The 27627-nt window shown below is 42.2% G+C and overlaps 1 protein-coding gene across 2 annotated transcripts in view; it reads left to right on the forward strand.

The window, feature by feature from the left end:
- CDK5RAP2 (CDK5 regulatory subunit associated protein 2) overlaps positions 1-27627 on the forward strand; it is an 841564-nt gene that overhangs the window by 312149 nt on the left and 501788 nt on the right. The window lies entirely within an intron of this gene.

Below are 27627 nucleotides of genomic sequence, written 5' to 3' on the forward strand. Positions count from 1 at the left end.
TATGCTCCCTGAAGAACATGCTTAGTATTCCTTTTTGATTTTAGGCAAAAGCCCTATTTCTGTAAAAGACACACAGGTGAGAATTATGCTGTAAAAGCTTTACTTTTAAACCTCAAGAGCATCTATCTCACAGCAGTTCCAATCATGAAAATATCAAGAAAATAATCATGTGAATCTTCTCAGCCAATGTCACCTTCATTCACTGCACAACATAATTTGGGATAATTCGTACTCTTTTGTTAATGGAACTCATTGACTTTAACACCATGTGTTCACACAGATGAATTCTGATACCACAAACATTCATCTTGATTGGCATTCTCAAAAATGAACCTTGGTGATTCTTCCAGCACCTTCTTAGCCTAAGCGGATTTCATATTCCTTCCTGGGAGGAACAGCCAGAAATCACAGTTAACTATATGCTGGGTAACAGCAAAGTGTCAGGAAGACAAGAAACCAACCGCTAGTATCCCATGCAAATTATCGTGCCCATGCATATACAAATGGTGTCACAAATGGAACCTCACTGCCCTTAGGAATGATGACATACTATCACTCTTTAAGCAAAAACAATGACTAATTCTTATTGTCTGCATCACAGGATCTTCAATGACGGTCATGAACCTTAGAATTGTGTTGTGTACGTGTGGGATCCCGGAACACTTTTCTTTTACCATATATGTGATAATTACACAATGAATTATTAAACTCTTATTAATTTAAATGAATAACCGCTCACTGCAACCTATCCAAGGCTGAGTTTACCAAATTTGTGGTGGTTTTTTTCATCTTTTAAAATGAATTGCAAGTGGAAAACATTATACATAAAACAACCTTGTAGCAAAACTACCGATTTGTTGCCTTAGGCACCCTAAAAATAAATCTTAAAGGAAAAGCCAGCCAGAAAGTATGATCTTTGTAGGGCCCTGCCCCTTTATGGAGCCATCAGCTTGGTTATTCCATCATAACTTGCACTGGCAATTGCCTTGGAGCACCAGTTCTTTTTTAGCTGTTGAGTAAAGTTTCCTGAAACATTTATTGGGGTGTAAACCCTGCCATTTGATTTAAGCTGTCTTTTTTCCCCACCATTTGTTTCTGGTCTTCACTCAACATCTTCCTTAGGTCTAAATGTTGTTTGACAGTAAGTGTTTGATGTTTCCTGCTTTTTTCCATATTTTCTGGAGAGACTTTTGCAGTTATAACTTCTTTGCTTGTCAAGTGCCCCAGTTGTGGGAGAAAGAAAGGAGCAAATGATCCTCACATACTTTTTGTGGTTTGCCTCCCCAATGCTCACACTGTGCAGCAATGTCGTTTTTGCCTAAATATGCCAGGAAGGACTCTAAAAGATCCTGAGGTTATCAACCTGAAAGTAAGTCTGAAGGAAAACCATAGGAGTCAGAAAATAAGGGAGGGAAAGGAGTGCAAAAGAGTTGACAGTGGAAGTGCCCCCCCTCCCCACCCCCTTAGGTTGGGTCCGAGGTCTCACTTTATGAAGGTACCCCAGAGGGAGATCCCAGGAGAAGAATAACCACAAGAAGCATTGCCTCTAATCACAGGCTTTTTGCCTGGCCGAGATAGAGGGCACTATCAAAGTCGAAGTCTGAGACACAATCTGGGACAGAGGCATTGTCTACGTGCACCCCGTTAACATAGAACACGTCATCGTTTGATGTCTGCCTACCACTCAGTGTTGAGGACACCATCAGCATAAAGGATGTAATGTTCTTCGCAGTCAAGGCATGCCGCCTCAAGACTCTTAACTATGATGGTGAGCACCTCAAGAACGAAGAACAGCAGTTAGATATCAAGGCGATTGCCATCAATTTCTCCCTTTTTGGCAGCTTCTCTAACTCATCCAAGTACCCTGGGTTCCGGAATGATAATACAGTGCAAACGCCACTTTCTCCTATATGTCTAGGGCCATTGTGGTGCCCAGTACCATTATCTCTCCTTCACCTGCACCACAACCATCACCGCCATCATCTATAATGGACTCGTGCTTGAACGTATGTCATCTTCAACAGGTCCTATTCTGCTTGCACCGGTTTATGACATACCACAAGATCAATCACCTCAGATGAGGAGAAGAGCACCAACTCCTTTTCGTTCATGATATTCAATGATGGTCGACTTCTGTCTAGAATATCACAGATAGAATATCACAGATAAACAACATTAACACCTTCAAGGCAACTTTGGTACTTGTAGCAACAAACTGAATATTCCGCTCCAAGCACCACATATTACAGTACTGCCGCTATTCCCAGACTTCATAGAGATTGCAGAAAAAAGTTTCTTATGCCTTAACCACATAGGCAGCACCACCTTGCTTATTAAATATAAGGCACTGGGAGCGGGCACCACATATCTCCCTATAAAACATAAATTGGATTCTGTAATTGTTTTAGCGTTGAGGGAAAGGCATAATTTGTCTCTGGAAACTGCAGTGCAACCCGACTCGGAGAGCAAACTTCTGAACATCTTAGGGCGGGACTGGTGCAACTACTCAAAAACTCAGAAAATGGCCAATGCAACCACTCAGGCCATTATAACATATCCATGTCGGAAACAATGTACAAGTTTGCAGGCAGCCGGTCTAAGAATAGACATGGAGGTAGCTAGCAGAGGTCTTATGTTCTCCAACTAAGGTAATAAGTACCTTTCTGGACAATGGATTGTCTGCATGTGACTACTGTCAAGCGCGAACACTGCGAAGAACCTTGTAGAGGTGGCTAACTTCCTTAAAACATTATGCACAAATGAAGATGTTGAGTCTTCCAGTCACAAGCTTCCTACTTTTCAAACCTCACACAAATGAGATGCAGAGGATGTGCTCCGAAACAGGAGCAATGAAAGCAGTGGAACTAAAGTAGACATGTGTAAGGATAGGTGTTTCCTACTGTACCAGCATTGGAGTACATTCTTTTATCAGCTTTGAAGACTTATGGACTGCAGCAACATCAGCAGCAACAGTCTAAAAAATGACAACAATATCAACCACGCTGATCCTTCAGTCAATGAGAGTTTAAGCAACATCAACCAGAATTGAGTCGTAAATCCTATGGCAGCTTCCACCAATCACATCTCCACTTCTCCCTTTCTCTGTGCTGTTGTTGTATATGGAATTATTGCAAACCATACCTAAGAGTCGTAAACTATACCAAAGAGTGGCAAAGCATGCCAAAGTACAGTCGTGTACTGAAAATTATGCAAAAATGTTGTGCTCTACATTTCAATGCACTTGCTCCTCATTTCCTCTGAAACATACCCCAAATTATCAACTTCACTTTATAAGGAATAAAGCTGAACCAGTAATAGAGTGCATAACACCATTGTGAAAGGAAAATTAATCTATATATTTTTTGTGGGAGAAAAGAAACCCACGCAAGGATTTCAGGCCCTACTTGGATTTCACACACGCCAACAAATACATCAAGAAAGAATGATTCTGCTCAATGGTACATCATAATTTTTTTTCACAATTAAAGAAAAGAGATTGGATTTGCGCTCTGGGATTACTTTATGCATATTTTCCTTCTGCTACAGTCACAGAAAGGCCCTGAGATTTGTAGTGGACCTTACTGGTTACCAATACAGATCCAAGAACTTTATTGAGATTCATGGTGGTCATTGAGATCCATCTTAGGGAAAAGTGCATAAATTACTACCTAGTCAATTGAATAATCAATGTTGACAATCTTAAAAAAGTTGGAAACAGTTTTCAAATAATTTTGAAATTCCTCAGTAGTTTCTGCAACCCACTTAGGTTCAACTTTGGTGCAACACTAGGGACCATCCAAGGAAACATGTGTTCTTCTTGCTCTTTAAATGAAGTGCTGTAGCTCCACTATACACAATTCTGCTACAAAGCAAATCTCTTCTCTGCTGGGGTCCACAGCTTTGTGCATATTCATAATCCTGAATGCCGCATTGCCATGCACCTACTACAACAAAGTCTGAATGATTGGTGGAAGCAAAAGTGAGGTTCCTCTGATGACTGGGTTTATCTACCCAAAGATGTCCTACTGTCACTAACATGGTGGAGTGATTGGCGCTCTCCCCTTATGGGAGTCCATTAATATCAGAATCTCCTAGGTAGGTATCCATGGATGCAATATTGACTGCCTGTGGAGCACACTTGGACAGTCTAACAGTATAGGGTGTCTAGTCACAGAAGGAGCCACATTGCCATATTAAACTATTGGAGCTCTAACCCTTCTGTTCTTTTTTCCTTCTCTGACTACAAACAACATTCTAATTCAAATGAAAATACTTTCACAGAAAGTTGCCTCTACAAAGGAAACAGCAAATTCCAGGCTGTCATGGTCTTATCAGCAAGTTTATTTTACCCTTCACCTGGATTCCTTGAATCCCAACCAGTCAGCTGAGACCCAGAGAGATACAAATCAAGGTAGTCTTGATTGCACTGGAATGTCAAGGGCAAAAGTGGTACACTGATTTACTTCAGTTCTTGAAAAAAAACGCTCAAGAGGCTGCTGTGCAACCCCAATCCTAGTGTCTGGACATTAATAGATCCAAATCTGACATTATTGAATTTGACAGCGTAGCTCCTTAATGCATTCAATACGGACATTTATGTCTGCCCAAATACTGTATGGATATTGTTAAAGAAGCAAAAAACCTTCAAGAGCCGCATGTGCTCTTAAAAGGAAATGTATGGTGATGCAAAAGTGCATTTTTCTTGTATCCTACTAGAAAACGTGGTGCTGCCATACGTACCGCTGCTGGCCAATCCTTGACCTACTACTGTGGTTAGAAGGTTGCTGTTTTTCATGATTCTAGTCATTAAGGGTTTTCTAGAAGGATTGAAAAAAGTGTTCTCTCTGATTGGGAAAACTCTTGCCTCTTTGGAAGCTCATTGTGGTTCTATCAAAATTGTTGTCAACCCCTTTAGAGCTTAAACATTAAACCTCCTTGCAGCATCTGGGGTGTAAAACTATTTATTTTTTTATCAACCAATTTTATTGGCATTTAACACCAGCAGAGAATGTGTACAGGGAAGAAGACAAGATGATGACGGATCTATGAGAATATTAACCAGATTGTTACCAACAGGAGGTCAAGAGTGGGTATAGTTTAGAGCATTATCAAAATGCAGAATATGGTTTAGGCTTTTAAATTTGTAAGATTTTAATCATTTATTGTAATTGTTATGCATTTGGTAGATAAGTGTTCTTGGATCCTGAGTGTGGCTGGGACAATTCTAATGTTTATAAATTCAACAAAGAATCTTATGATGTAGAACTAGGATTATAAATGTGTAACATTTACTTATTTAATATAATCTAGGCTTTAATATGGCAATTGGGATTTTCGGTGAAGACCAGAAAATGATGCTACTTTAAAGCCGCCTATTAACAAACAGTTTTGAGGGCTTGCCCCTCTGGCCAGTGCACCCTGAAACGAGAAACATTAATAATGGTTTAACGTGCTAAGATGTGATTTTCACTCACCTCTACGTATATACAATGACAGTGGTTAAGAACTGGTGGCAGGCTTCGGGGTGAAACCATTTCAAGACAAATTAGAAATCATTTTTGTATTTACAGTTGTAGACATATTGTTCCTGTTGCCAGATCATTCCAGAATTAGGAAATGTTATTTGAGTTCTCACTTAAACTCAAAAGGGATGGATGGATCAGAGCTGGAGTAGAACAGCATTCATGAGAAGAGGATCCAGACATGATTGATTTTATCTTGGATGAGTTGGGGTTGAGGAGGTGATAGTTGGCTGAACATAGGGCGTGAGGGTATTGATTGGTTTTGAGAGGCAGGATGAAGTTGTGTAAAAAATTGCTTTAAACATAAGTAATATATACCAAGTCCTCTGTAGATTAAACAAAAAAGAAAAGTAAAAAATTACTAGCGTTCGGCCTGCGAGTCCTGCATAAGGTGTCCTATTATCTGACATCCTTTTGTAAGGAACGGGGCAAATAGCATAGTTGACACACCAGACAGCTGTAAATTATGTCTTCCTGATATGAATATTCTGATAATCTAACCAGAGATTCCTCACCTTCAGAATATTTCCAAAGTGCCAGAATGGACCCCAACATTTTCATAGTAGTGCTTCTGCACCTTGTTATTTGTCTTCATGCAGCTTTGTGTTGTCCTTATTCTGCCCCTGAATTGATGGAGTGAAGCCTCATAAAAGTGCCTTCCCCATGCGTTGACGTCTTTTCCTTTCTTTCTGTGCCTTCGAAAGCAGATCCAGAGCTCCGCCCCTTTGCATTGATTGATGAATTCCTCTAAAATTCTTTTCCAGTATGCATGGGAACAATGTCTCCTCCGAAGACTGTAGAGTTCAGACTGTGCCTTGACTGCTGGAAGCAGATGTTGGTGATGGACCTGCACAAGGTGTGCCTCTGGTTTTTGTACTTGAGGAACAACTCAATTGTGCAAAGATTGTGCCTTCATGCAACTGAAGGCATTCTGAGACTGTGAAGCAAAGCTGAATATTGGCGAACACCGAAAGAAGTCACGGATATCGAGTAAGTGCCGCTTCCACTCCAAGTCAAGGGCACAGACTGGTTTTCGCTCTCTAGTGGCTCTCCTGAGAGGGCATCTTAGCATAAGAAGTCAAAGCAGGATTCAGCCCCATCGCACCACTCTCTGTCTAGAGAGGAGTCGCAACGGTGTCACAGTGCTAACCGATTTCACTCCTGATCATTTAGCTGATAATTCAGCTGGTCCTGTTGCACCCTGAATTTTCAGGGCCATCAGCAATGCTGCAGCAGATTGGAGCCTTTAAGAAGCTACGCTGCTCTTTTTTGTCTCTCTTTTGGCTCCCGCTGGCTCATTTTTGAGCACCAATTATTTGCCTTGGGCTTCCAGGATGGTTACTGATGGCGGGTACACCTCTGTCTCCCTTCCAAACCCGCCTCAGGTTCTGCACTGTCTTTGGTGCTGACTTTCCCACGGACTGCTAGACTTTCGCTGGTTCCTTCAGTGCCAATCCCAGTGTTGGCAGATGTCGAGCCCATGCCTACACCAGGGTCTGATCCCAAACCAAATCTGTTTGATCCCATTTGAGGTCAGATTATGACTCCACTGGGCCTAATTCGTATACTTTCTGATTCGGATAAAACACTTCTGCCACGGAGTCTCCCACAGAGCTTGCATCATCTTGTTGGCTTGTGCTCTGATCAACCTGATAATGATGAGGTGATGGGGGATGATCTAGCCCATAATATGAAGATGATTACATTTATATAGATTTCTTGAAGGCCATTGGTCTCAATGCCTACCCTTACATAGTGTTGAAGAGTGCATCATTTGCCTTAGTGATTCAACATGCGACTGAGGTCCTAGATCTACAGCTGGACTCTGAAGTCAAAACAAATGGTCTCACTGAAGTTTTGCACTCTGGGCCAGACTCAGCTAAGCCCTTACTTCCATTTAATGAAGTGCTTACTGACACCGTTTGGGTACATGGGTAAACACTTGCTTTTGCCTACCATTGAACAGGCATTTGGCCAGGTGCCACAGACTGGTGCCGGTGGACCCTGACTTTTTTATGCAGCTCTTACCTCCTGAGGGTTTCGTGGTCCAGGCTTCCACCAGCAAAGTTAACCCCTTATTGTGTTCCCCTCAACCCATCCAGATAAGGAGTCAAAAGGGATTGAGGCATCCAAGTATTGGATGACAGTTCTGCTAATCTGGAATTGAGGTCAGTCAGTGCTGTCTGCCTCATAGTCCTTTATACGCAAGCCCTTTGGGACATGGCCGCAAATTTTATCTGCAGTCCTGGAGGAGGTTTGAACCTCTTTGGCTGAAACCATTCAAGACGGCCAGGATGTAGCTAAATACGTCATTAGGCAGGGCTGGATGCTACTGTCTGCTTGGGATGTGTGGTGGGCACTAGTGTAGTTATCCACTGTCACGTGTGGATGCGATCCATTGGCTTTTCTGGGTATGGGTAGGTGTTTCGAAAGCACATACCATTGATGGGTCTCGCCTCTTAAGCAAAAAGTCTGATTCTACCCTTGAACACTTTAAGGAAAGCTGAGCTACAGCGCATTCCTTGAGCATTTCAACCCTGCTTGAAAATGTCCTCAACTGCCCAACCATTTTAAGGCTACTCCAGAGGACTGGCATATAGTCACTGCCAGTTATTTTGTGGCCATGGATGAAGCAGACATCATGTATGTCACCAGGGACACCACTCCACAGAGTCCTCCACCCCTGCGACCTTAACCTCCAAACTGCTTTAGTTTACCCTTTGTGGTGCACAGCCACCCTGTGAGAGGTGGGTTTAGACATTTGCCTCCAGGTTGGCAGACCATTAGATCTGACACGTGGGTCCTTCAGATAGTCCAGCAGGACTATGTTATACGTGTGCCAAATGAGGTTTGATTTTCAGGTGCACGAAGGTGTTCTGATTTGAGTCTGAAGGTATGGTTTGAACCACTTTTAAACTTCCCCTTGAAGACGCTCCATGTTTCCAGTGCGTGCCATAGAATACTGTGGTCACGCATATCAAAGGCTGGATGGGTCTAGTAAAATGAAGAGGCATGCTTCACCTTTGTTGGTGATCTGCAGCATGATTATGTATACATTTTAACATAGTTGTTTCAATGCTGTTATGTTCCCAGAAGCAGGATTAGTGTGCGCTAGCGGTGTCTAATTTATTAACTTTTAATTGTTCAGTTGCATAATTTTCTATATGGTTTGTTTTCTAATGTAAGCATGTGATGGAACACTGGTTTTAATTTAGTTTGTTGTCTACTTTTGGGGTTTTGTAGCATTGGATTTATATTCCAGGTTTTGTAGTAGAATGCCCTTTCCTCAGAATAGAGGAAGCATTCTCAGTAATGATACTAGATTCTAAAATTTTAAAGCATTCCTCTACTGTGGTGACAGAAGGACTATTTTGTTTCAGCTGGTGATATGCGGGGAACCAAGTGTGGAGATGTTACAGATTCGATAGAATGTGTAATCAGTTCCGGTTTCTATTCTTTTTAGCACCATAGCAGACACATGTCTATGTTGCTCAGGTTTTTAAACTTTTCTGTCATTTCTGCAACATTCTTTTCCCCCCACATCATCAGGTTTTGCTTTGCCCCAAATGTCACCAGCAGATGTCAGTGACACTGACCTTCAAAATAAGGGCCTGATTTAGTTCTTGGTGGACGGGTTACTCGGTCACAACAGTGATGGATATCCCGTCTGCCGAAATATAAATCCCATTATATCTTAAGGGATTTATATTTCGGTGGAAGGTATCCGCTACCATTGTGACAGAATAACCCATCCACCAAGATCTAAATCAGGCCCGAAGTGTTATTAGGCTATGCATGTGATACAGCTAAGTGTGAACTATGCTTTTTGATGTAAACAAAGATCATCAGTGAGCGTGAAGCTAAGCTCTTTCTAGTATCGGCCAAGCTGAAATCAGAAATGCATCTGAAAACTTAATTCTGAGGAAAGGGCATGAGTCTGACTCCTCAAACTGGTGGTGGTCAATTTGGGCAAAAGGGTGAAATATAGAAAAAACATTTACATGAAAATTAAAAGATTTGAGTCAAATGTCTGTAGGTATGGTTATGTGGATATTAAAAACAGAAATTATAATAGCAACTAGATAAATAAGTAAAATACAAGAAATTGTGTTCCCTAGTCTGGGAATCATAGGCCACAGTAGCCTTTTTTACTCGCTTAGCAGCTGCCTGAATATGAAGGGGCGCTACATGATGGCCAAGGCCCACGCCTCAAAAGTTACGTAAAAAACACAAAAGGTTATGTTAAAATAACTGGAGCACATAGAGACTGGTGATATTAGGGAACATAAAGGCTGTGAGGGAAAAGGTGCAGCACCAGCCTTAAACAACAATAATTAAATACTATGGCATGAAAATTGGAGAAAGAGTGGAAAGGGTTTTGATGGCCCAGGCGGTTGTCTGCCTTGCCAAGTTTTGCGTGGGGTTCTACGAGGGGTCTCCAGACTTTTTTGTTGTGACAGCTACTTCTGATCAGTGAAAATCATTGTGAGCTACTAAAGGATAAACAGCTCGCGCATTGTTACCCGACACCCCATGTAGGAAGGTGAGTTTCTGTTACAGTAACCCCCCCCCACTTTTTGTCAGACTTCTGGTGTACTTTGACTTGATGTGCCCTGGGCCCCTTCCAATCAGGATCCCAGGGCCTGTGTTCTTTCCCAAAATTGTACCTTTGTACCCGCAATTGGCAACTCTCTGGCCACATGTGAGTCCCTTGTAAAAGGTACCATGGGTACCAAAGGCACTGTGAGCAGGTAAGTCCTCTAAGGGCTGCAGCACATATTGTGCCACCCTTAGATGCCCTGTACCTTAACACACACATGCTGCCATTGCAGGCTGCGTGTTTTGGTGCAGAGAAAAGTGAAGAGTCGACATGGTACACATACTTGTGTGCCATGCCTGCAACCCACTGCCTGTGGTCTAGGTAATATATAACAGGGAACTACGGTTTCTGTGGACAATGTATGAGAGAACAAGGAAATCATATACAACAAGACAATTCATGAATATTAGCTGTTTATGTTTATACTTAGTCAAGTTAAGCATAAAAGTGCATGGTGTCCCAAGTGAACATCAACCCTACATTTCAATTTAGTGACATAAAAATATTTTTCCAGAATACAAAAAATGACCATAACATAAATGTTAAATAGTTATTTATAGCCTTCCAGTACATTGGTAGGAACTGGGGAATTGTTTGTTTTCACAGTTTTGTCGACGGCGTTTCGACCCCACCATCAATAGGGGGTCTCTTGAGGACCTAACAATAAGGGACACCTGAGTAAAGTAATGAACCGTCCAAATGTGAAATGCACACAACGAGGAAGTGTATATTGGTGACAGGTTACTCACATGGGATCCAGCCAGCCCCCAGTGAGGGGAAGCGGATTGACGATGCGTGTTACAGATGTTTGTCCATTGCATCAGCGCTTGGAATTTCCCGAGTATATGCTGCGCTTGGAATTTCCCGAGTATATGCTGTGCCTGAGGCTATGGAGAACAATCGGAAGAGAGCACCAATTTCAGCCTCTGTAGTTGGAATGATGGTGGAGGTAAGACTTACGTTAGGCGTCAATAAGGCTGAAGTCACTCGCCTGCTGCGAGTACAGAATGCGGCTGCCCGAGTCCTGTTGAGGCTTCCGAGGACCAGCTCTGCGGCAGGTGCCTTATGGCGCCTTCACCGACTACCCATGCCACAAAGGATCCAATTTAAAGCTCTATGCCTGACCTTTAAAACTTTAAAGCTTTCTTCTCCTGAGATCCTGTCTAATCTGCTAGTCCCCTATGGCCCTACTCGCCAGTTACGTTCGGCAGAGCAATCCCTTGCAACGGTCCCCCGTGTGAAGCGCCTTAAAGCGGGGGGCCGGTCATTTCGATTTCTTGCCGCTAAATTATGGCACTCTCTTCCTGTTCAGATTCGGCTGTTCGATTGCCTACTGTCCTTCCGTAAGGCCATCAAGACCTGCCTATTCCATACAATCTAGCACTAGCTCTCCACTGGCACTGCTGCAAGCGCCGGGATTCCCCTTCACTGAGGCAGCTGCGCGCTATACAAAAGTACCTAACAATAACAACACCCCTCTAGCTGGGTGCACTAAACCACTGGTGCACACAGCATGAGCACTGTACCCCTACAGTGCCTAAGTCCATTCTTAGACATTGTAAGTACAGTAAAGCCATAAAGAGTATATGGTCTGGGAGTTTGACATTACCAACTCCACAGCACCATAATGGCTTTACTGAATTCTGGGAAGTTTGGTAGCAAACCTCTCAGATTAATAAACCCCTACTGATACCTGTGTGGTATTTATTATACAATGCAGTCAGAAGGCATCTTAGAGACGCCTCCTGAAAAACGACCATCCTCTGATGGGTTCCTTGACCAGTAGACACTAGCCTGCCATCACAAGACATGTTTCTGGACCCCTAGGGCAGGAGCCTGCGCTCCCTGGGCCCAGAAACAAAGCCTTTCCTGGGCAGATGTGGTCACCTCCCCCAGGTCAGGAAGAGCCGTCTATAGCAGGGGAGCTACAAGGGCCTTGCCACCTTTGTAACGTGGCCCGCAGCCCCTCCTGCTATCAGGAGCAGGCCCCCTTCCTGTCTCCCCTCGTTTTCAGCTGGAAGACAGGTGGGAAAAATTAGAACAGTACAGAAGGTGTGCCCACCTCTACCAACCCCACCCCTCAGGTGGGGGAGGCGAGGTGAAGCCCATTCTTCAGTGCCTGCCATCTTGCAGATGACAGGCACTCTCCAATCAGTTTTAGGAATTGTGCCCACTCCCCAAGTGGGGTGAGCACACCAAGGGTGTAGTCACCCTAAGGTCAGTAGCCTATTGGCTACTAACCTCGACACCCCTAAAACGTCCCCTAAATGCAGTATTTAGGGGGCATCCCTGAACCCAGAAGGGAGATTCCCGCAAACTGCTAAGAAGAAGGACGAAAGAAGACGCCCAGCATAGGAGACTGCAGAGAAGAAATGACTTGGGCCCAGCCCTACCGGCCCGTATAGAGTTTCCATAGATCCTGCGCCAAAGGTCACCTTGTTCTGCAGCCAGCGTCCTCCAGAAACCCCTGAGAGGACTGACTGGTTTCAACAAAGACCAGATCTCCTGTGAACAGCTGCTCTGTTCAAAAGAATCTCAAAAGAAGGACTCTGAGCCTGCTGAAGACAAAGAAACCAGATGCCTGGAACCACCACTGCACCTGTCGCCCACGGCCTGATTCCAGGTGGCCCACTGGTCCCAGCGTGGTCCCCTAGAGGCCCCTCCAGGACTCCCTGATGTCACCTGCAGCCTCTGCACAGAGATCCCACCCAACCGCGAGCGGTCCGGTAAGGTGAAATCTTACCTCAAAAGTCACACCTGCACCCAGCCGCCGGGCCCCCTGGGAAAGAGAACCCAAGGTGCACCTACGTCCCGAGCCCTTCAAGTTACCTGCCCACCTGGTGGTTCTTCCTGTAAGACTTCCTGGACTGAGCCTGCAGCCAAAATCCAAAACCGGCTACTCTCATTGAAAAGAGTGGGCTCCCGATAACCAAATCGGCACCCTGCACCCGGCCGCCCTATTGCCGCTGTGGGTGCACCTTGTGTGATAAATTGAATCTCCCTTTGCCCTGAGCTAAACCCTAGGAGCTTTGCTCCCACATCCAAGTGGTGTGCCCATGAGCAGCCACCAACCGGAGGCACCCTATCCCCCACTCGATAACATTGGGCCTCCGCACCCGGCTCCCCTAGTGCCGCTGAGGGTGTTCTTTGAGTACATCCTTGACCCTGGGGGAACCCTGGTTCTAACCCCAGAAACCTAACTCCCACAACCAAGTTCTAACCTTTAAACCAATAACATAATTACCTCCCATAGGGTGGCATTGAAAGCTTTTCTGTGAAAAAAAGTTCTAAGTGTGGAGTCGGAAATTATTTACCTTTTATTTATGTAATTCCCATTGTGATATCTAGGCATATAACAGTGAGTAGAAAAACTAATCCAAAAAGTAATCACAAAGTAATTGCAAAGTAACTGAAAAATTATTTCAACGGTTTCTGAACATTTGATCTACCTGTATCTGCATTCAACTGCATTATCGGAAAAGTACTATCTTTACTTACCTGCACCAAGACTGGTATGGTTCTAAAAATAAAAACGCAACAAAGAACTAATTTTATACAAAACAATTGGTCACAGTTCAGTCTTTGAGTGTATGAAATCATTTCTTGCCTGAGTGTGTAAAATAAATGCTTAACACTACCCTCTGGTAAAGCCTTACTGCTTGCCCACACTACCACAAATAGAGAGTAAGATATTCTCTACTTTTACCTTTGTAAGCCTTTGTGGATCCACTGGACTCTGTGCACAATATACTTTATTTTGGTATGGTATATACAGAGCTTCCTACACCCCCATGCCCAGCTTCATTGACTTTAATCCGAATGTCCATAGAGCCAGATTCTATGGTTTATAAAAAAATGCTTTGACTAGGGGGCACTATGACAGGGCTGCCATGTATGTGAGTGAGAGTGTGGTATTTGGGGATGTATAAATGTGTGTGTATGAATTGGATATAGTTGTATGGGTAACTGAAAGCCTGTGCTGTATGTACTTGTGGCACAGGACATACTGTAGTGTAGTTCCTATTATCCCAATAGGCTCTGCGCATTGGAATAATACCTTCAATAGTATAGGCCTAGACCAGACGTTAACTAGGTCTACTACTGTCGATATTAGACTTAAAGTTTTGGGTTTGCCAGCTAGCTCAGAGTTCACTAGAAACTTTCTCGAATAGGCAAGGAGGAGTTGAACCTCCCTGGATAGACAAGAAGGGATTTAGTTTCTGACAACCATAGAACATGACAACTTTGCTCTCCCCTAATCAAGAGTGTATCTCTAGAGTCGTGTGAAAATAAAAGACGACTTATTTTGCTCAGTCAGTACGTGCATTCTTAGTCTCACCAGATTGTAGAGAAAAGGAAGAGACGGGCGTGTTCAATAAAAGATGTTATTTATTGATCAGTCTCTTTTCTCATACAAGAGAAATGGATCGATATTATTGCAATACTTATGGTTAAGTAAAGTGCATACAATAAAAGCAGAAGTATAAAATAATACTGTAAAAACATTGATATGGTTTCTAAGCCATATGAAGGTTTAAAATGAATAAAATGAATACATACACATTTACATTTGACTAATCGTACTCAACTGGTGTTTCTAACTACGCCTACCCCGTGTACCTGACCTAAGCCTAATACGTGGGCGGGAATAGAAAGTTTCAGTTTAAGTTAAGTTTGTTGTGCCAAGTGACTGACTAAAGAATTCTCTGCAAGGGGTTATTCAGTTCTGTACCTGGAATCTAGGATGAATGAGGGATGGTATCTCTCGTCTCTGGTCTCGATATTCCAGGCTGCCTGCGAGGGCTACCCGGAAGCGCCGGAGCTGGATTTCTCGGCAGGAGAAAGCAGCGTCTCGTTCTCAGCGCGTCAGGAAGGCGGGGCTGCGCCAGCGGGGTCTGCTCTGCTCTGGGCTTCGGCAAGTCTGGCTGCTCCGATCTCGTCACCACCGCGTGTGTGTGCATAGGGCAATATCGGTAATATTTATACCTTTAAGGTGCCGAGATTGACGTAAGGATGGACATAGATACGTCAATAAGGATGTCATACGACCTGGTCGTTAGCACATTCTTTTGCTGAAGTTCTCGGTGAAATCAAAACAATGGCCGCAGGGTTTTTCCCAGGTCTGTCATAGGTTTGATTTGTTTTGAGAACTCCGTATGCCTTATCAGGGGCTGGAGGAATATCGCTTGTCTAATTAGATGGCAAGCGTTATGACCTAATCAGATAACACGTTCCTGTGCCGTAGTGTGGCTTTATCAGATAACGGTTCCTGCATCATGGGGGTTTTCTGCCTCATGGGATGGCTGCTAGTTAACTTGTTAACCAGAATAGGGTCAGGAATAGGGGGATCGATACAGAACCTATAGGAATACATCACACCCACTCCACGCTAACTATGGACATATTTACGAATCTATGCATAGTAAAACATACTGTAGAGTATCGTGTATACCTTACCACCCCAAAATACATAAATGCATTTTGAAATTATCAAATATACGGAAAAAACAGTCACATGTAATATATGCACTCAAGCTGTAGAATAATGCTAAAGTAATCACGCATATCTATACATTATCACTAATTTGTATATGAGAATTTACACATGAAATGGCTCTTAATACAGAAAAAAGTTTCGAGACCATTCCATCACAGAATAAAATAATTATGAACATACCAGCGGGCAGCTAATGTCTATAAAGTATCTAAAAATAGAAATTTTAGTTCGCTAAGAATAGTTCTTACTTTAAGCAGAAAATAAGTGTCCCGAAAAATTCGTAAAAATACTTTGGGGCTGCTGAAAAAAATTGCTGTCCGTGAACTGGAGGGAAAATTGTTCATGGTATTTTGCTATTCTAGTTGAAGGCCAAATTCAGGGAACGCCGTGTGCGAGCTTGCTCAAAAGTCTCTATTTCTGCTCTGGTGAGAACATCATATCATTTAGACTCTCGAAAAAGTTGTCAACAGCTTCCTGGGAGAGTTCCACTAACTCGGAAAAAGATGTAACCATGCATTCGTGCGCATGATTGTCTCCATTGACGTTTTGATTAGTATTGCTGACAGAAGGTCGTACCTGATCAATGCTGCTTTCATCTTGAACTTCACTACCCCTTAATCGTAGTGGTGAAGCTTCCACGAATGCCGTCATCAGGATTGGTAGCCGTTGAGGGCAGCACAAAGCATGAGCCTTTATTGGACTCAACAATGTTTCTGCATCCATTGGCGCATCTGATTGTAGAGTCAGACAGGTGTCTAACACGCATTCTTCTCCGCATAGCAAGCACCTTAATACAGGTAAAACACATCGATGCCACATTGGTCGAAATGAAAGAAACCAAGTCATGTTCAGGTCTCTAAGCCGGGATAGTCCCAGGATTTTTGATATCCGGTCCCGGTATCCAATGGCTAGGATTGTTTCTTCCCTTGTCGCAGGTGTTTTGTCTGTGACATGGTTTGCCATAACGAAATATAAGGACCAGGAATAGGATTCCTGCAATTAGTCCTAAAATGAGGGGAAGTCCGCCAAAAATCGAATGGACGAAATCTGGAAAAATACCCAGTATGGCTTTGAATGGTGTTAATGCCATCGAAAATACTGTCTTAAATACTTTTGAGACTCCACTGGTATCAGAAATATTTAAGATTTCATTCAGGATTTCTGCGAAATGTATGGGGGAATTAGTTGATAATAAGGAGTGAATCTCTGCAGTCGTCCTTGCGACTAGGAGATCATACGTTTCTTTTGATGACGTGAGTCTGGTCGGCGTCTGAAGAAGCACTGTTTTCATTCTGCTTAAAGTATCTATTCGAATAGAAGTAATTTTCAAGTTGGGCCATGCCCTTGCCTCCCTGTCTGGAAGGGAGCTGGGGAACAATAAGCGTCCACAGCACTTGACCTTCGCAGTCGTAGTTACGAGATAAGGAGTCCCGGGCATAAGACTACAGCATCTGCGATCTACAATTAGAATATAACTCCCATTATAGAGTCTTTGAAAGAATGGTTCTATCTCTGTTGCAGGTGCGCCTAGCTGGTGACATGAAAGGTTATTTGAGTTCCCTTCACAGGCTCCATGCAAACTAATTCCATTACACAGAAGTGTACCGCTCAGTGACATTGCACAATTATTGCCACTAAGAAACACTTTCTGTCCTTTATTACTGACACATGCATGTGAATAGGGCAAGTTCCATGTTGTTTTAATGTACCCCTTTCCCATATTTTCGTACATGCCAGCCTGTATATATTTTTGGCAGTATTGAAACCTGAAGGTTGATATTGGAATATTAATTATCCCATGTATTATCCATTCACTGACAGGTCGTTCTGACATTGTCACTGGTAATCTCTCGAGTTTCTCAATGCTCAGGATTGTATAATCAGCACCCTTCTGGGCCATACTGATTTGTTTATCAGTAAGGTTAAAGATATTGAATAGTGACGTTGTGTTGATTAAACGCCAAGGCACATAGCCTGAACGCAGATTTTGTAACGTCCAGCCAAGCTGTACAATAGAACGCAATTGAGACTGACCGTGTTGTAACAACAGTAAGTCTTGCGATATTATGTCGATTGCTGAAGACACAATGCTGTCCAGAGAAAAAATTCTGGAGGACAGAGTCATTAACCCATTGTCCACTACAGAAAGTGATTTTTCCAAATTAATACGGTCAATTTCCCGTATTCTTTCTGCTGTCTCAATTTGAGTCACCTTCCAGGCCTCGTTGTATGCTGCATATACAGAGGCTGCTATGAAACGTTTCTGACGCTGTTTGCGCGGTCCCATAATGAAATCACGCAAGTCAGCACCATCAGTAAGTAAAGTTAGGTGTTGCTTAATTTCTGCCAGTGTGGAAGTCTGTAGCCACTGAAGGCATAATTTGCCCACACTGTAGGTGGTTATTATTCCTGGGTGTTGTCTTTGGGAATATCTAGGGTCTGGCCTGGTCATTTTGAACCCCTGTGTTTTGTTCAGGAATCTGTTTTGACAGTTATTAGTATCTGTGGGCCAGATCAACCACTGTTTCCAATCATGATGTGTTCTGTTTTGGTTTAATACATAATTTACGTCTATCTCTTCATCTGTGGAGCTATTGCTGTTCATTGTTGGTTTTGGAATAGACGGTTTATTTAAGTCTTTGATTTTGGCTAAGCCAAGACAGGTAGTTTGTTGAACAGTGTCATTTAAAAATATAATTTGTTCTGGGATCATGCAGGCTCTAAACAAAGATTCTATACCCTGTACTTGCCATTCTTTTGTACCCCAAACACTTTTTACTTCAACATTTTTGTCCCAATAATCAAAACCAAAAGTATTCATTTGTTCAAAGAATGAGTCTGAATATATCAATTTCGTGTTTGTTATCATGGTCTTTGTCCCTGTCTTATTTGACAATTTGAAATAAAATGTTTCGGCATTACTTGTGTTAAAACCTGAAAAGTATGAATATTTGTCATAAACGGTTCTTGAGCTTCCTTTTGGAGGGGTTGCACAATGTTCCCATTGATTATAATTTAAAACATTTCTAGGTTGTGCAGATCTATGTAGAAAATGGTTACCATAGTGGTTATAACAGTACATACTATCATAATTTGTCGAACCCTGCAAATAATCATGTTTGGTAAATTTAGCAGACATCACTAAGTCAGACATCATATTATTTATACTTTCAAAGTCCCAATCATCAGCAAATGAGCTTGGTTTTACAAAGTCACTCAACGAGATCTTAATTTGGTGTGGATATTTCAGGATTTCAACCGGACCATAAATTTCGTAGTCAGTTTTGTCCCATGCTACCCCACCCGGTATAGGATTGGCTGTGAAGTTGACTGAAGAAAGTTCTCTTTTCTCGACGTGTGAAGATGTGTGTGGTTTGAGGATCAAGTTGATTTTCTGACTTGCTGTGTCCATTTTAGCATATTTTCCCTCAATGAAGCGTCCTAAAGTTAGTACCATGATGAGCCAAAGTATGAGGATAAATGCACCAAAACCCACCCAAAATTCAATCCATGGAGAAATTAGATATGTTTCTTTCAGTTGTTTCAAAAGTACTTTAACTTTATCTTGAAAGGTTTTTGTTGATGGCTGTGTTTTTGATTCAGTGAAGCCTTCAGAGGAATCATCGAAGTTTATGAAGTAGCCGGATGCAGTTCTGTCAATTGTTCCAATTGCTTCAGGATTACTGTTTCTTGCATAGTCGTTTGTTACTTCATTATAGATTGGTGTGTCTCTGCTAAATGTTTTTATTTGGGTTTTCAGAGGTCTAAGTTCCATTGCATTGTTGCATAGTCCTTGTTGTAGTTCTGTAGGCGTTTCGAATGTGATTAGCCTCTTAGATTGAACCTCTGTGTTAGTAGCAAATCTTGGTGTTCTACTACTTCTCGGGAGTCCACTTGGCCTACTATTTGTTATCGGCCACATGTTGTGGTTTTACCAGGTCGATGGATACAACTCGGTTCTCCTTTTTACCAGCAAGCGGCGGTAGTACAACTGATCTTGTCCCGTTGACAGACAAGACAGGAACTGCTTTTCTGTAAGAAGGCCCAAATTCCTTCTTTACCGCGATCTTTTCTCTGACTAGATCCCCGACTTTTGGAATCCAGACAGGTCTTGCTGGGACAGGTGGTGGTTCTTCAGTGGTTGTTGGCTGCTGTTTCAACTTTATGTTGCTCAGGTCTTTTCTTGTTTCGTTTAAGTCCTGCAAAACAGCCAAACGATCTTTGATATCAAAGCATTTTTCCTTCACCACTGAAGTCTGACTGTCGAGATCTAAGACTAACATCCTAGTTCCAAATAATAATTCGTACGGACTGAATCCCTTCAGAGAATTTCTTGGCAAGTTATTTAGACTATGTTGGACACTTATTAGATGTTTGACCCACCCAGCTCCCGAACCTAATATCCTTTCTGTTATAGATAGCTTTATGCCTTGGTTTTTTCTTTACACCATCCCGTATCCCTCAGGAAGGAAGTGAGAAGAGTCCCGCTGTGCTATGCTCATTTGGCCATGTTTCCCCTCAGGCTGGAGGGCTAGAGTGAAAACAATGGTCAAACGTAGCATGCTTCTAGCGTATATGCCATTTAGACTCGCAAATCTTTGTATAACAGTCCAGACGTCAGCCGAGTGCTGGTGATCTACATTATAAGTGGAAACTAGCCTGTATATGTTAATCGGACGCTTTGCTTTTTACTGTTGATCTTTTCTGGAGTGAAACGACACGGTATTACACCGTTTCTCTCACCACTGCGATTTCTGTTACAGTTTGGGCAGTTCTTTACAAAAATGGTATGATGCAGGCTCATGCCTGGCCACCAGTACCTTGATTGTAATTCTTCCAGAGAATCTTTTAGTTTGAGGTGTCTGAGACCCTCGCCCATATGTGCGTCTGCTATTAACAAGTTTCTCCTGTCCATGTTTGGAATCACTCTATCCCCCACTCCAGGGATTCGAGCAAAAGGGACGGAGTTTGCATCGATTATGTATGTATAATTGAGTGGATAGTTGATCGGTAGCGCTGAGCAGTCGCCTTTTGATGACGTTTTCACCGCCAGCACTGTTTCACCGTCAATATACTTCACTGTACGCTTTTTCCGAGCTACGGAAGCCGATTTAGTTGCTACCGCTGTGGCTGTCTCAGCCAATGAATTCCCTGCAACGTGAACGCCATCACGCTGATGACTCAGTGAGTGTGTCACGTGAGTCTTTGGTAGTTCTTTTTGTAAAAGAGCTATTTGTTCCCAAAGCAGTTTTTGCTTTACTGTTGCACCTGTGTCATCTTTGTAACCGTTTTGAATCCATGTCTGCAAATCGTTGTTATATGATTTGACGCAGTAATATGAATCGGACACTATAAGTGTCGGGAATTCGCGATCCGCATTATCTAGCGCCATTTTCAATGCTATTATTTCAGTCTGTTGTTCTGAATTAGTTTCTACTGAGTGTGTTTTTGTTAATAGAGGTCTTAGTTTACCTCCGCGCCACACTTCTTTTGTAATCTCACATGTTGGGTTGTATGCTTGTTCTCCCCAAACGGAGAGTTGAGCATGTCCGTCTGTATAGATTACACAAGCGTATTGTCGTAAGGGCAGAATGTCGATAGGCAGAGGGAATGTTCTTTCATATTCTAGATTTTTCAATTCCTTTAGTTCTGGATCAAAGTAGTAGTATACTTTGTCCGTTGTAATTGAATTCACCCATTGTATCCATTCCGGATTCAATGTTGTTGTTGGTAAATTACAAGGTGTTGTTAATGCCTCAAAGGCTGATTCTGCTGTTCTGACCGTGATGTGTCTACCGTCAGCTTTATCTTTTTCTCTAGCTATTGCGGTTTGAACTGCATGAACAATGTTTTCTTTAATGCTGAATTTCTTTTCAGCTTCTGTGTACAAGTGTGATTTGAATGCAATCGGTACCTTTTCTCCCTCATTAGAGGTCAGGTATGTGAATCCGCATCTTCCTGGGATGACTCGAATCACAAGATTGCGTGTGTTATCACGTGTTTCTAATTATGTTTTAATTAACATGTCTGTTTGTAAGGATCTCAAAATTTCTGTGTGTATTTGAGTCCAATTGGTTCTTTTAAAATCTGGTTTTATTAGATCATAAAGGGGTTTGACCCTTTCTGCGTAATTTGCAATGTATGTTCTTCCGAAATTTAGGAAGCCTAGAATTGACTGTAGGTTTTTTAGTGTTCTAGGTGCTTGGAGTACGGCACATTTCTCTAGGAAATTGTCAGCCAGGCTTTTGCCTTCACTTGATAATTCGTATCCTAAGAACAGGACTGTTAGATGGTCAATTCTGGATTTTTTAAAGTTGAATTTGTAACCCTCTGCTGCGAACCCAAGTATTATGGTGTTCACTCTCTTCAAGTGAGTATCCAAGTCATCATCTGTTAGGTATATGTCATCGACATAAGATAATGCTTCGTCATCATATGTTTGTAGTAATTCTGTTACTCTCGCTGAGAATACCCCTGGGCTATTTTTGTACCCCTGGGCTAACCAACAGAATTGTTTTTGAGTGCCATTTATTGAGAACGCAGACAAATATCTGCTCTCTGGTGCTATGTTTTGACAAAAGAATCCATTAGAGATGTCTAATGTTGTTTTGTATTTTTTGCGCACTATGTTATTCATTAGTGCAGCACTATGCGAGTTTTGCACTGCAAAAGTTTTGCAACATGAGTTAAGGTGTCGGTAATCCAAAACTAGACGATATGAATTGTCTGGTTTGGAGACCGGAAACAAAGGGTTGTTCATTTGTGAGGTGCAAGTTTCAATCACCCCCTGGTATTCTAATTGATCTAGGATTTCTTTTATCTGTTTTTTAGCTTCTTGCTTAATTGGGTACTGTCTTTGTGCAGTAGGTTGTGATTTTAACTGGATTTTGTGAGGAGGAGAGTCCTCATCCCATCCTACATGATTTTTGTATAAAGCAGGAGCTTGAGCTACTGCCCACTTTCTGGCAAGTGTGTATTTTTTACCCCCTGGTATTCTAATTGATCTAGGATTTCTTTTATCTGTTTTTTAGCTTCTTGCTTAATTGGGTACTGTCTTTGTGCAGTAGGTTGTGATTTTAACTGGATTTTGTGAGGAGGAGAGTCCTCATCCCATCCTACATGATTTTTGTATAAAGCAGGAGCTTGAGCTACTGCCCACTTTCTGGCAAGTGTGTATTTTTTATGAATTGGGATATGATTTGAGAAGGCAGGCATAATTATTTCTTCGCCATGAGGGCACTCCCTGACAAACTCTGGTGGCCAGTCTTTTTCAGCTACAAGGATGTCATAGCCCTTGGAGAGATTATCCCAAAATAGTCCCCTTAATTTTTCTAGTCTTATCCCCTTCTATACGTAAAGTTATTTCATATATTTTGTGAGGTTTGCTAACTCTGTTGTCTGCAGTTTCCACTTGAAGATATTCATTCGTGTCCACTGTCTCCAGAAGATTCATAAGGACTTTGCGAGCTATGCTCACTTCTGCTGCGCTGTCTAGCATTGTCTGAGCCCATTTTCCGTTTTTCAGTTGTGTCCTCAGTATTCTCGGCATTGTTAACTACCTTGATACTGGCTACCTTCTTTTTTGGAAATTGTAATTTCTTTTTTAGATGAGCAGGTTCCTTGTCTTTGGACTTGGCGTGCTCTTCTCTTTGTTCTGATCGTCCTCTTCTTTCCGATTTCTGCGAGGAAGTCTGAAAAGATTGAGAGGGACGTGTATCAATGTCTTGATATCTATCAGGCTTCTTTATATTATCCCTATTTCTAAGGTTATATCTTTTCCCAGAGGGGTCACTTTGGGGTGACCTGTGTCTCTGGTTCGGAGATTTTTCTCTCCGCCGAGGAGACCTTCCTCTGGACTGGAATTTCTTTTCTTTAGGATTGGATTGTTTGTTTCCATCCCAGCTCTTTTTTTGTGATGTTGAATTATTATTAAAAAATATTTTTTCGGGACTTTCAATCAGTTGTGGTTTTACTGGTATTCCACCTAAACTATCTCTACCTAGTTCCTCATAGGATTTTTCTATAATTCTGGCAATTTCAGCTGGTTGGTCTGCTATATCTGTCTCCTTTAACCTCTGGCGGATCGCCACATTTGCTGCTTCTCCCTTTATGTTGGCTAATAATATAGCCGAGACCTGCTTGAAGTCTTTCAGTAATTTCATACCAAGAGTTAAAGCGGGTTCTGGACCGTATTCATCTTGAATTTGTTTTAGCACATCTGGTATTACCGAAATGGATGGAACACCGTGCGTTTTTGTGTAGATGGAAGCAAAGACTGTACCCCAAGTGTCACAGTCCTCCACGTGTGGTGTGATTCCCATTGGAAGACAGTCAGAATCCTGTGTTTTTCTAACGGGGTGGTGTCTGGAAACACCGCCTCTATTTGGGTGATTTTTTGTGCTAACCAGAATGGTATTTATTCCCGTTTAGCTGGTACTTTACCTAGGCAGGATTGTATGTTCTGTGGTGTAATTTTATTTGTGTTCCCCTGGTGAGGGGTCAGCTGTGGAATTTTAATTGCTGGTTGAATTGTTGAAGTCCGCATCACATATTGGACTAATTGTCTATGTATTTTTATTAATTGTTTTAGTTGTGTTAAACGGTTTGCTGCAGACATCCCATCGATGTCTGGATGTGGTGTGTATCCGGCTAGAACCGGCCACGTTGCTCCTGGTCTACCTAATGGACCGAGCCTGGTGATGTGATTATTATGTTTTAGGGCGCCATTAAATAAGAGCAGATGCTCTTGAAATTTAAGTGGTACTTCCACCTCCTCGAAAGGAGTGTACTCATTAGGAGGGTCCTCTGTTTTGTAATAGTGGAAGTACTTTGTTACAGCATTTGCTGCTGGAAAATGTATCCATGAATAATATACCTCTGTCTGCCGATATTCGTGTGCCTCAATTACGAATATGACTGTGCCACCTCTAGGTGTCAGTCCATTTTCTATAAGTTTTAAAGTTATAGATTTCCTCTTGATGACCGGGATGAGTATTATATCCGGGTCTGTGTCTTGCAGTGCATTATCAGCTGCTGCGAGTTCAGTTGCTATCCTAACTGTTTCTCTTTCTTCATCACTGTCTACCATTTTACCGACAGGAAGGTTATTTAGTTTGTTTGCAGATCAGGTTTCTTATGGAAACAAAGATTAGATGCACAATATTTTGGAACAGTGTATCCTTCAACGTTGACTAAACCAAGGACCATACATAGGAGTTTCCTCCTGCGAGGTCTGGCGGATATTACCTTTTACCCACTCCAGACGTCTTTGGAGTATTATGGGAAAAAAGGGGTCTGAGTGAAAAAGCACGACTGAGTTACTCTAAATGTCTTACGTTAGTTTTATCGCCCTTCCAAACGCGTTGGGCGCCATGTAGTGTAGTTCCTATTATCCCAATAGGCTCTGCGCATTGGAATAATACCTTCAATAGTATAGGCCTAGACCAGACGTTAACTAGGTCTACTACTGTCGATATTAGACTTAAAGTTTTGGGTTTGCCAGCTAGCTCAGAGTTCACTAGAAACTTTCTCGAATAGGCAAGGAGGAGTTGAACCTCCCTGGATAGACAAGAAGGGATTTAGTTTCTGACAACCATAGAACATGACAACTTTGCTCTCCCCTAATCAAGAGTGTATCTCTAGAGTCGTGTGAAAACAAAAGACGACTTATTTTGCTCAGTCAGTACGTGCATTCTTAGTCTCACCAGATTGTAGAGAAAAGGAAGAGACGAGCGTGTTCAATAAAAGATGTTATTTATTGATCAGTCTCTTTTCTCATACAAGAGAAATGGATCGATATTATTGCAATACTTATGGTTAAGTAAAGTGCATACAATAAAAGCAGAAGTATAAAATAATACTGTAAAAACATTGATATGGTTTCTAAGCCATATGAAGGTTTAAAATGAATAAAATGAATACATACACATTTACATTTGACTAATCGTACTCAACTGGTGTTTCTAACTACGCCTACCCCGTGTACCTGACCTAAGCCTAATACGTGGGCGGGAATAGAAAGTTACAGTTTAAGTTAAGTTTGTTTTGCCAAGTGACTGACTAAAGAATTCTCTGCAAGGGGTTATTCAGTTCTGTACCTGGAATCTAGGATGAATGAGGGATGGTATCTCTCGTCACTGGTCTCGATATTCCAGGCTGCCTGCGAGGGCTACCCGGAAGCGCCGGAGCTGGATTTCTCGGCAGGAGAAAGCAGCGTCTCGTTCTCAGCGCGTCAGGAAGGCGGGGCTGCGCCAGCGGGGTCTGCTCTGGGCTTCGGCAAGTCTGGCTGCTCCGATCTCGTCACCACCGCGTGTGTGTGCATAGGGCAATATCGGTAATATTTATACCTTTAAGGTGCCGAGATTGACGTAAGGATGGACATAGATACGTCAATAAGGATGTCATACGACCTGGTCGTTAGCACATTCTTTTGCTGAAGTTCTCGGTGAAATCAAAACAATGGCCGCAGGGTTTTTCCCAGGTCTGTCATAGGTTTGCTTTGTTTTGAGAACTCCGTATGCCTTATCAGGGGCTGGAGGAATATCGCTTGTCTAATTAGATGGCAAGCGTTATGACCTAATCAGATAACACGTTCCTGTGCCGTAGTGTGGCTTTATCAGATAACGGTTCCTGCATCATGGGGGTTTTCTGCCTCATGGGATGGCTGCTAGTTAACTTGTTAACCAGAATAGGGTCAGGAATAGGGGGATCGATACAGAACCTATAGAAATACATCACACCCACTCCACGCTAACTATGGACATATTTCCGAATCTATGCATAGTAAAACATACTGTAGAGTATCGTGTATACCTTACCACCCCAAAATACATAAATGCATTTTGAAATTATCAAATATACGGAAAAAACAGTCACATGTAATATATGCACTCAAGCTGTAGAATAATGCTAAAGTAATCACGCATATCTATACATTATCACTAATTTGTATATGAGAATTTACACATGAAATGGCTCTTAATACAGAAAAAAGTTTCGAGACCATTCCATCTCAGAATAAAATAATTATGAACATACCAGCGGGCAGCTAATGTCTATAAAGTATCTAAAAATAGAAATTTTAGTTCGCTAAGAATAGTTCTTACTTTAAGCAGAAAATAAGTGTCCCGAAAAATTCGTAAAAATACTTTGGGGCTGCTGAAAAAAATTGCTGTCCGTGAACTGGAGGGAAAATTGTTCATGGTATTTTGCTATTCTAGTTGAAGGCCAAATTTAGGGAACGCCGTGTGCGAGCTTGCTCAAAAGTCTCTATTTCTGCTCTGGTGAGAACATCATATCATTTAGACTCTCGAAAAAGTTGTCAACAGCTTCCTGGGAGAGTTCCACTAACTCGGAAAAAGATGTAACCATGCATTCGTGCGCATGATTGTCTCCATTGACGTTTTGATTAGTATTGCTGACAGAAGGTCGTACCTGATCAATGCTGCTTTCATCTTGAACTTCACTACCCCTTAATCGTAGTGGTGAAGCTTCCACGAATGCCGTCATCAGGATTGGTAGCCGTTGAGGGCAGCACAAAGCATGAGCCTTTATTGGACTCAACAATGTTTCTGCATCCATTGGCGCATCTGATTGTAGAGTCAGACAGGTGTCTAACACACATTCTTCTCCGCATAGCAAGCACCTTAATACAGGTAAAACACATCGATGCCACATTGGTCGAAATGAAAGAAACCAAGTCATGTTCAGGTCTCTAAGCCGGGATAGTCCCAGGATTTTTGATATCCGGTCCCGGTATCCAATGGCTAGGATTGTTTCTTCCCTTGTCGCAGGTGTTTTGTCTGTGACATGGTTTGCCATAACGAAATATAAGGACCAGGAATAGGATTCCTGCAATTAGTCCTAAAATGAGGGGAAGTCCGCCAAAAATCGAATGGACGAAATCTGGAAAAATACCCAGTATGGCTTTGAATGGTGTTAATGCCATCGAAAATACTGTCTTAAATACTTTTGAGACTCCACTGGTATCAGAAATATTTAAGATTTCA

Source organism: Lissotriton helveticus, chromosome 5_1 (assembly GCF_964261635.1).
Source record: "Lissotriton helveticus chromosome 5_1, aLisHel1.1, whole genome shotgun sequence".
NCBI classification, from domain to species: domain Eukaryota; kingdom Metazoa; phylum Chordata; class Amphibia; order Caudata; family Salamandridae; genus Lissotriton; species Lissotriton helveticus.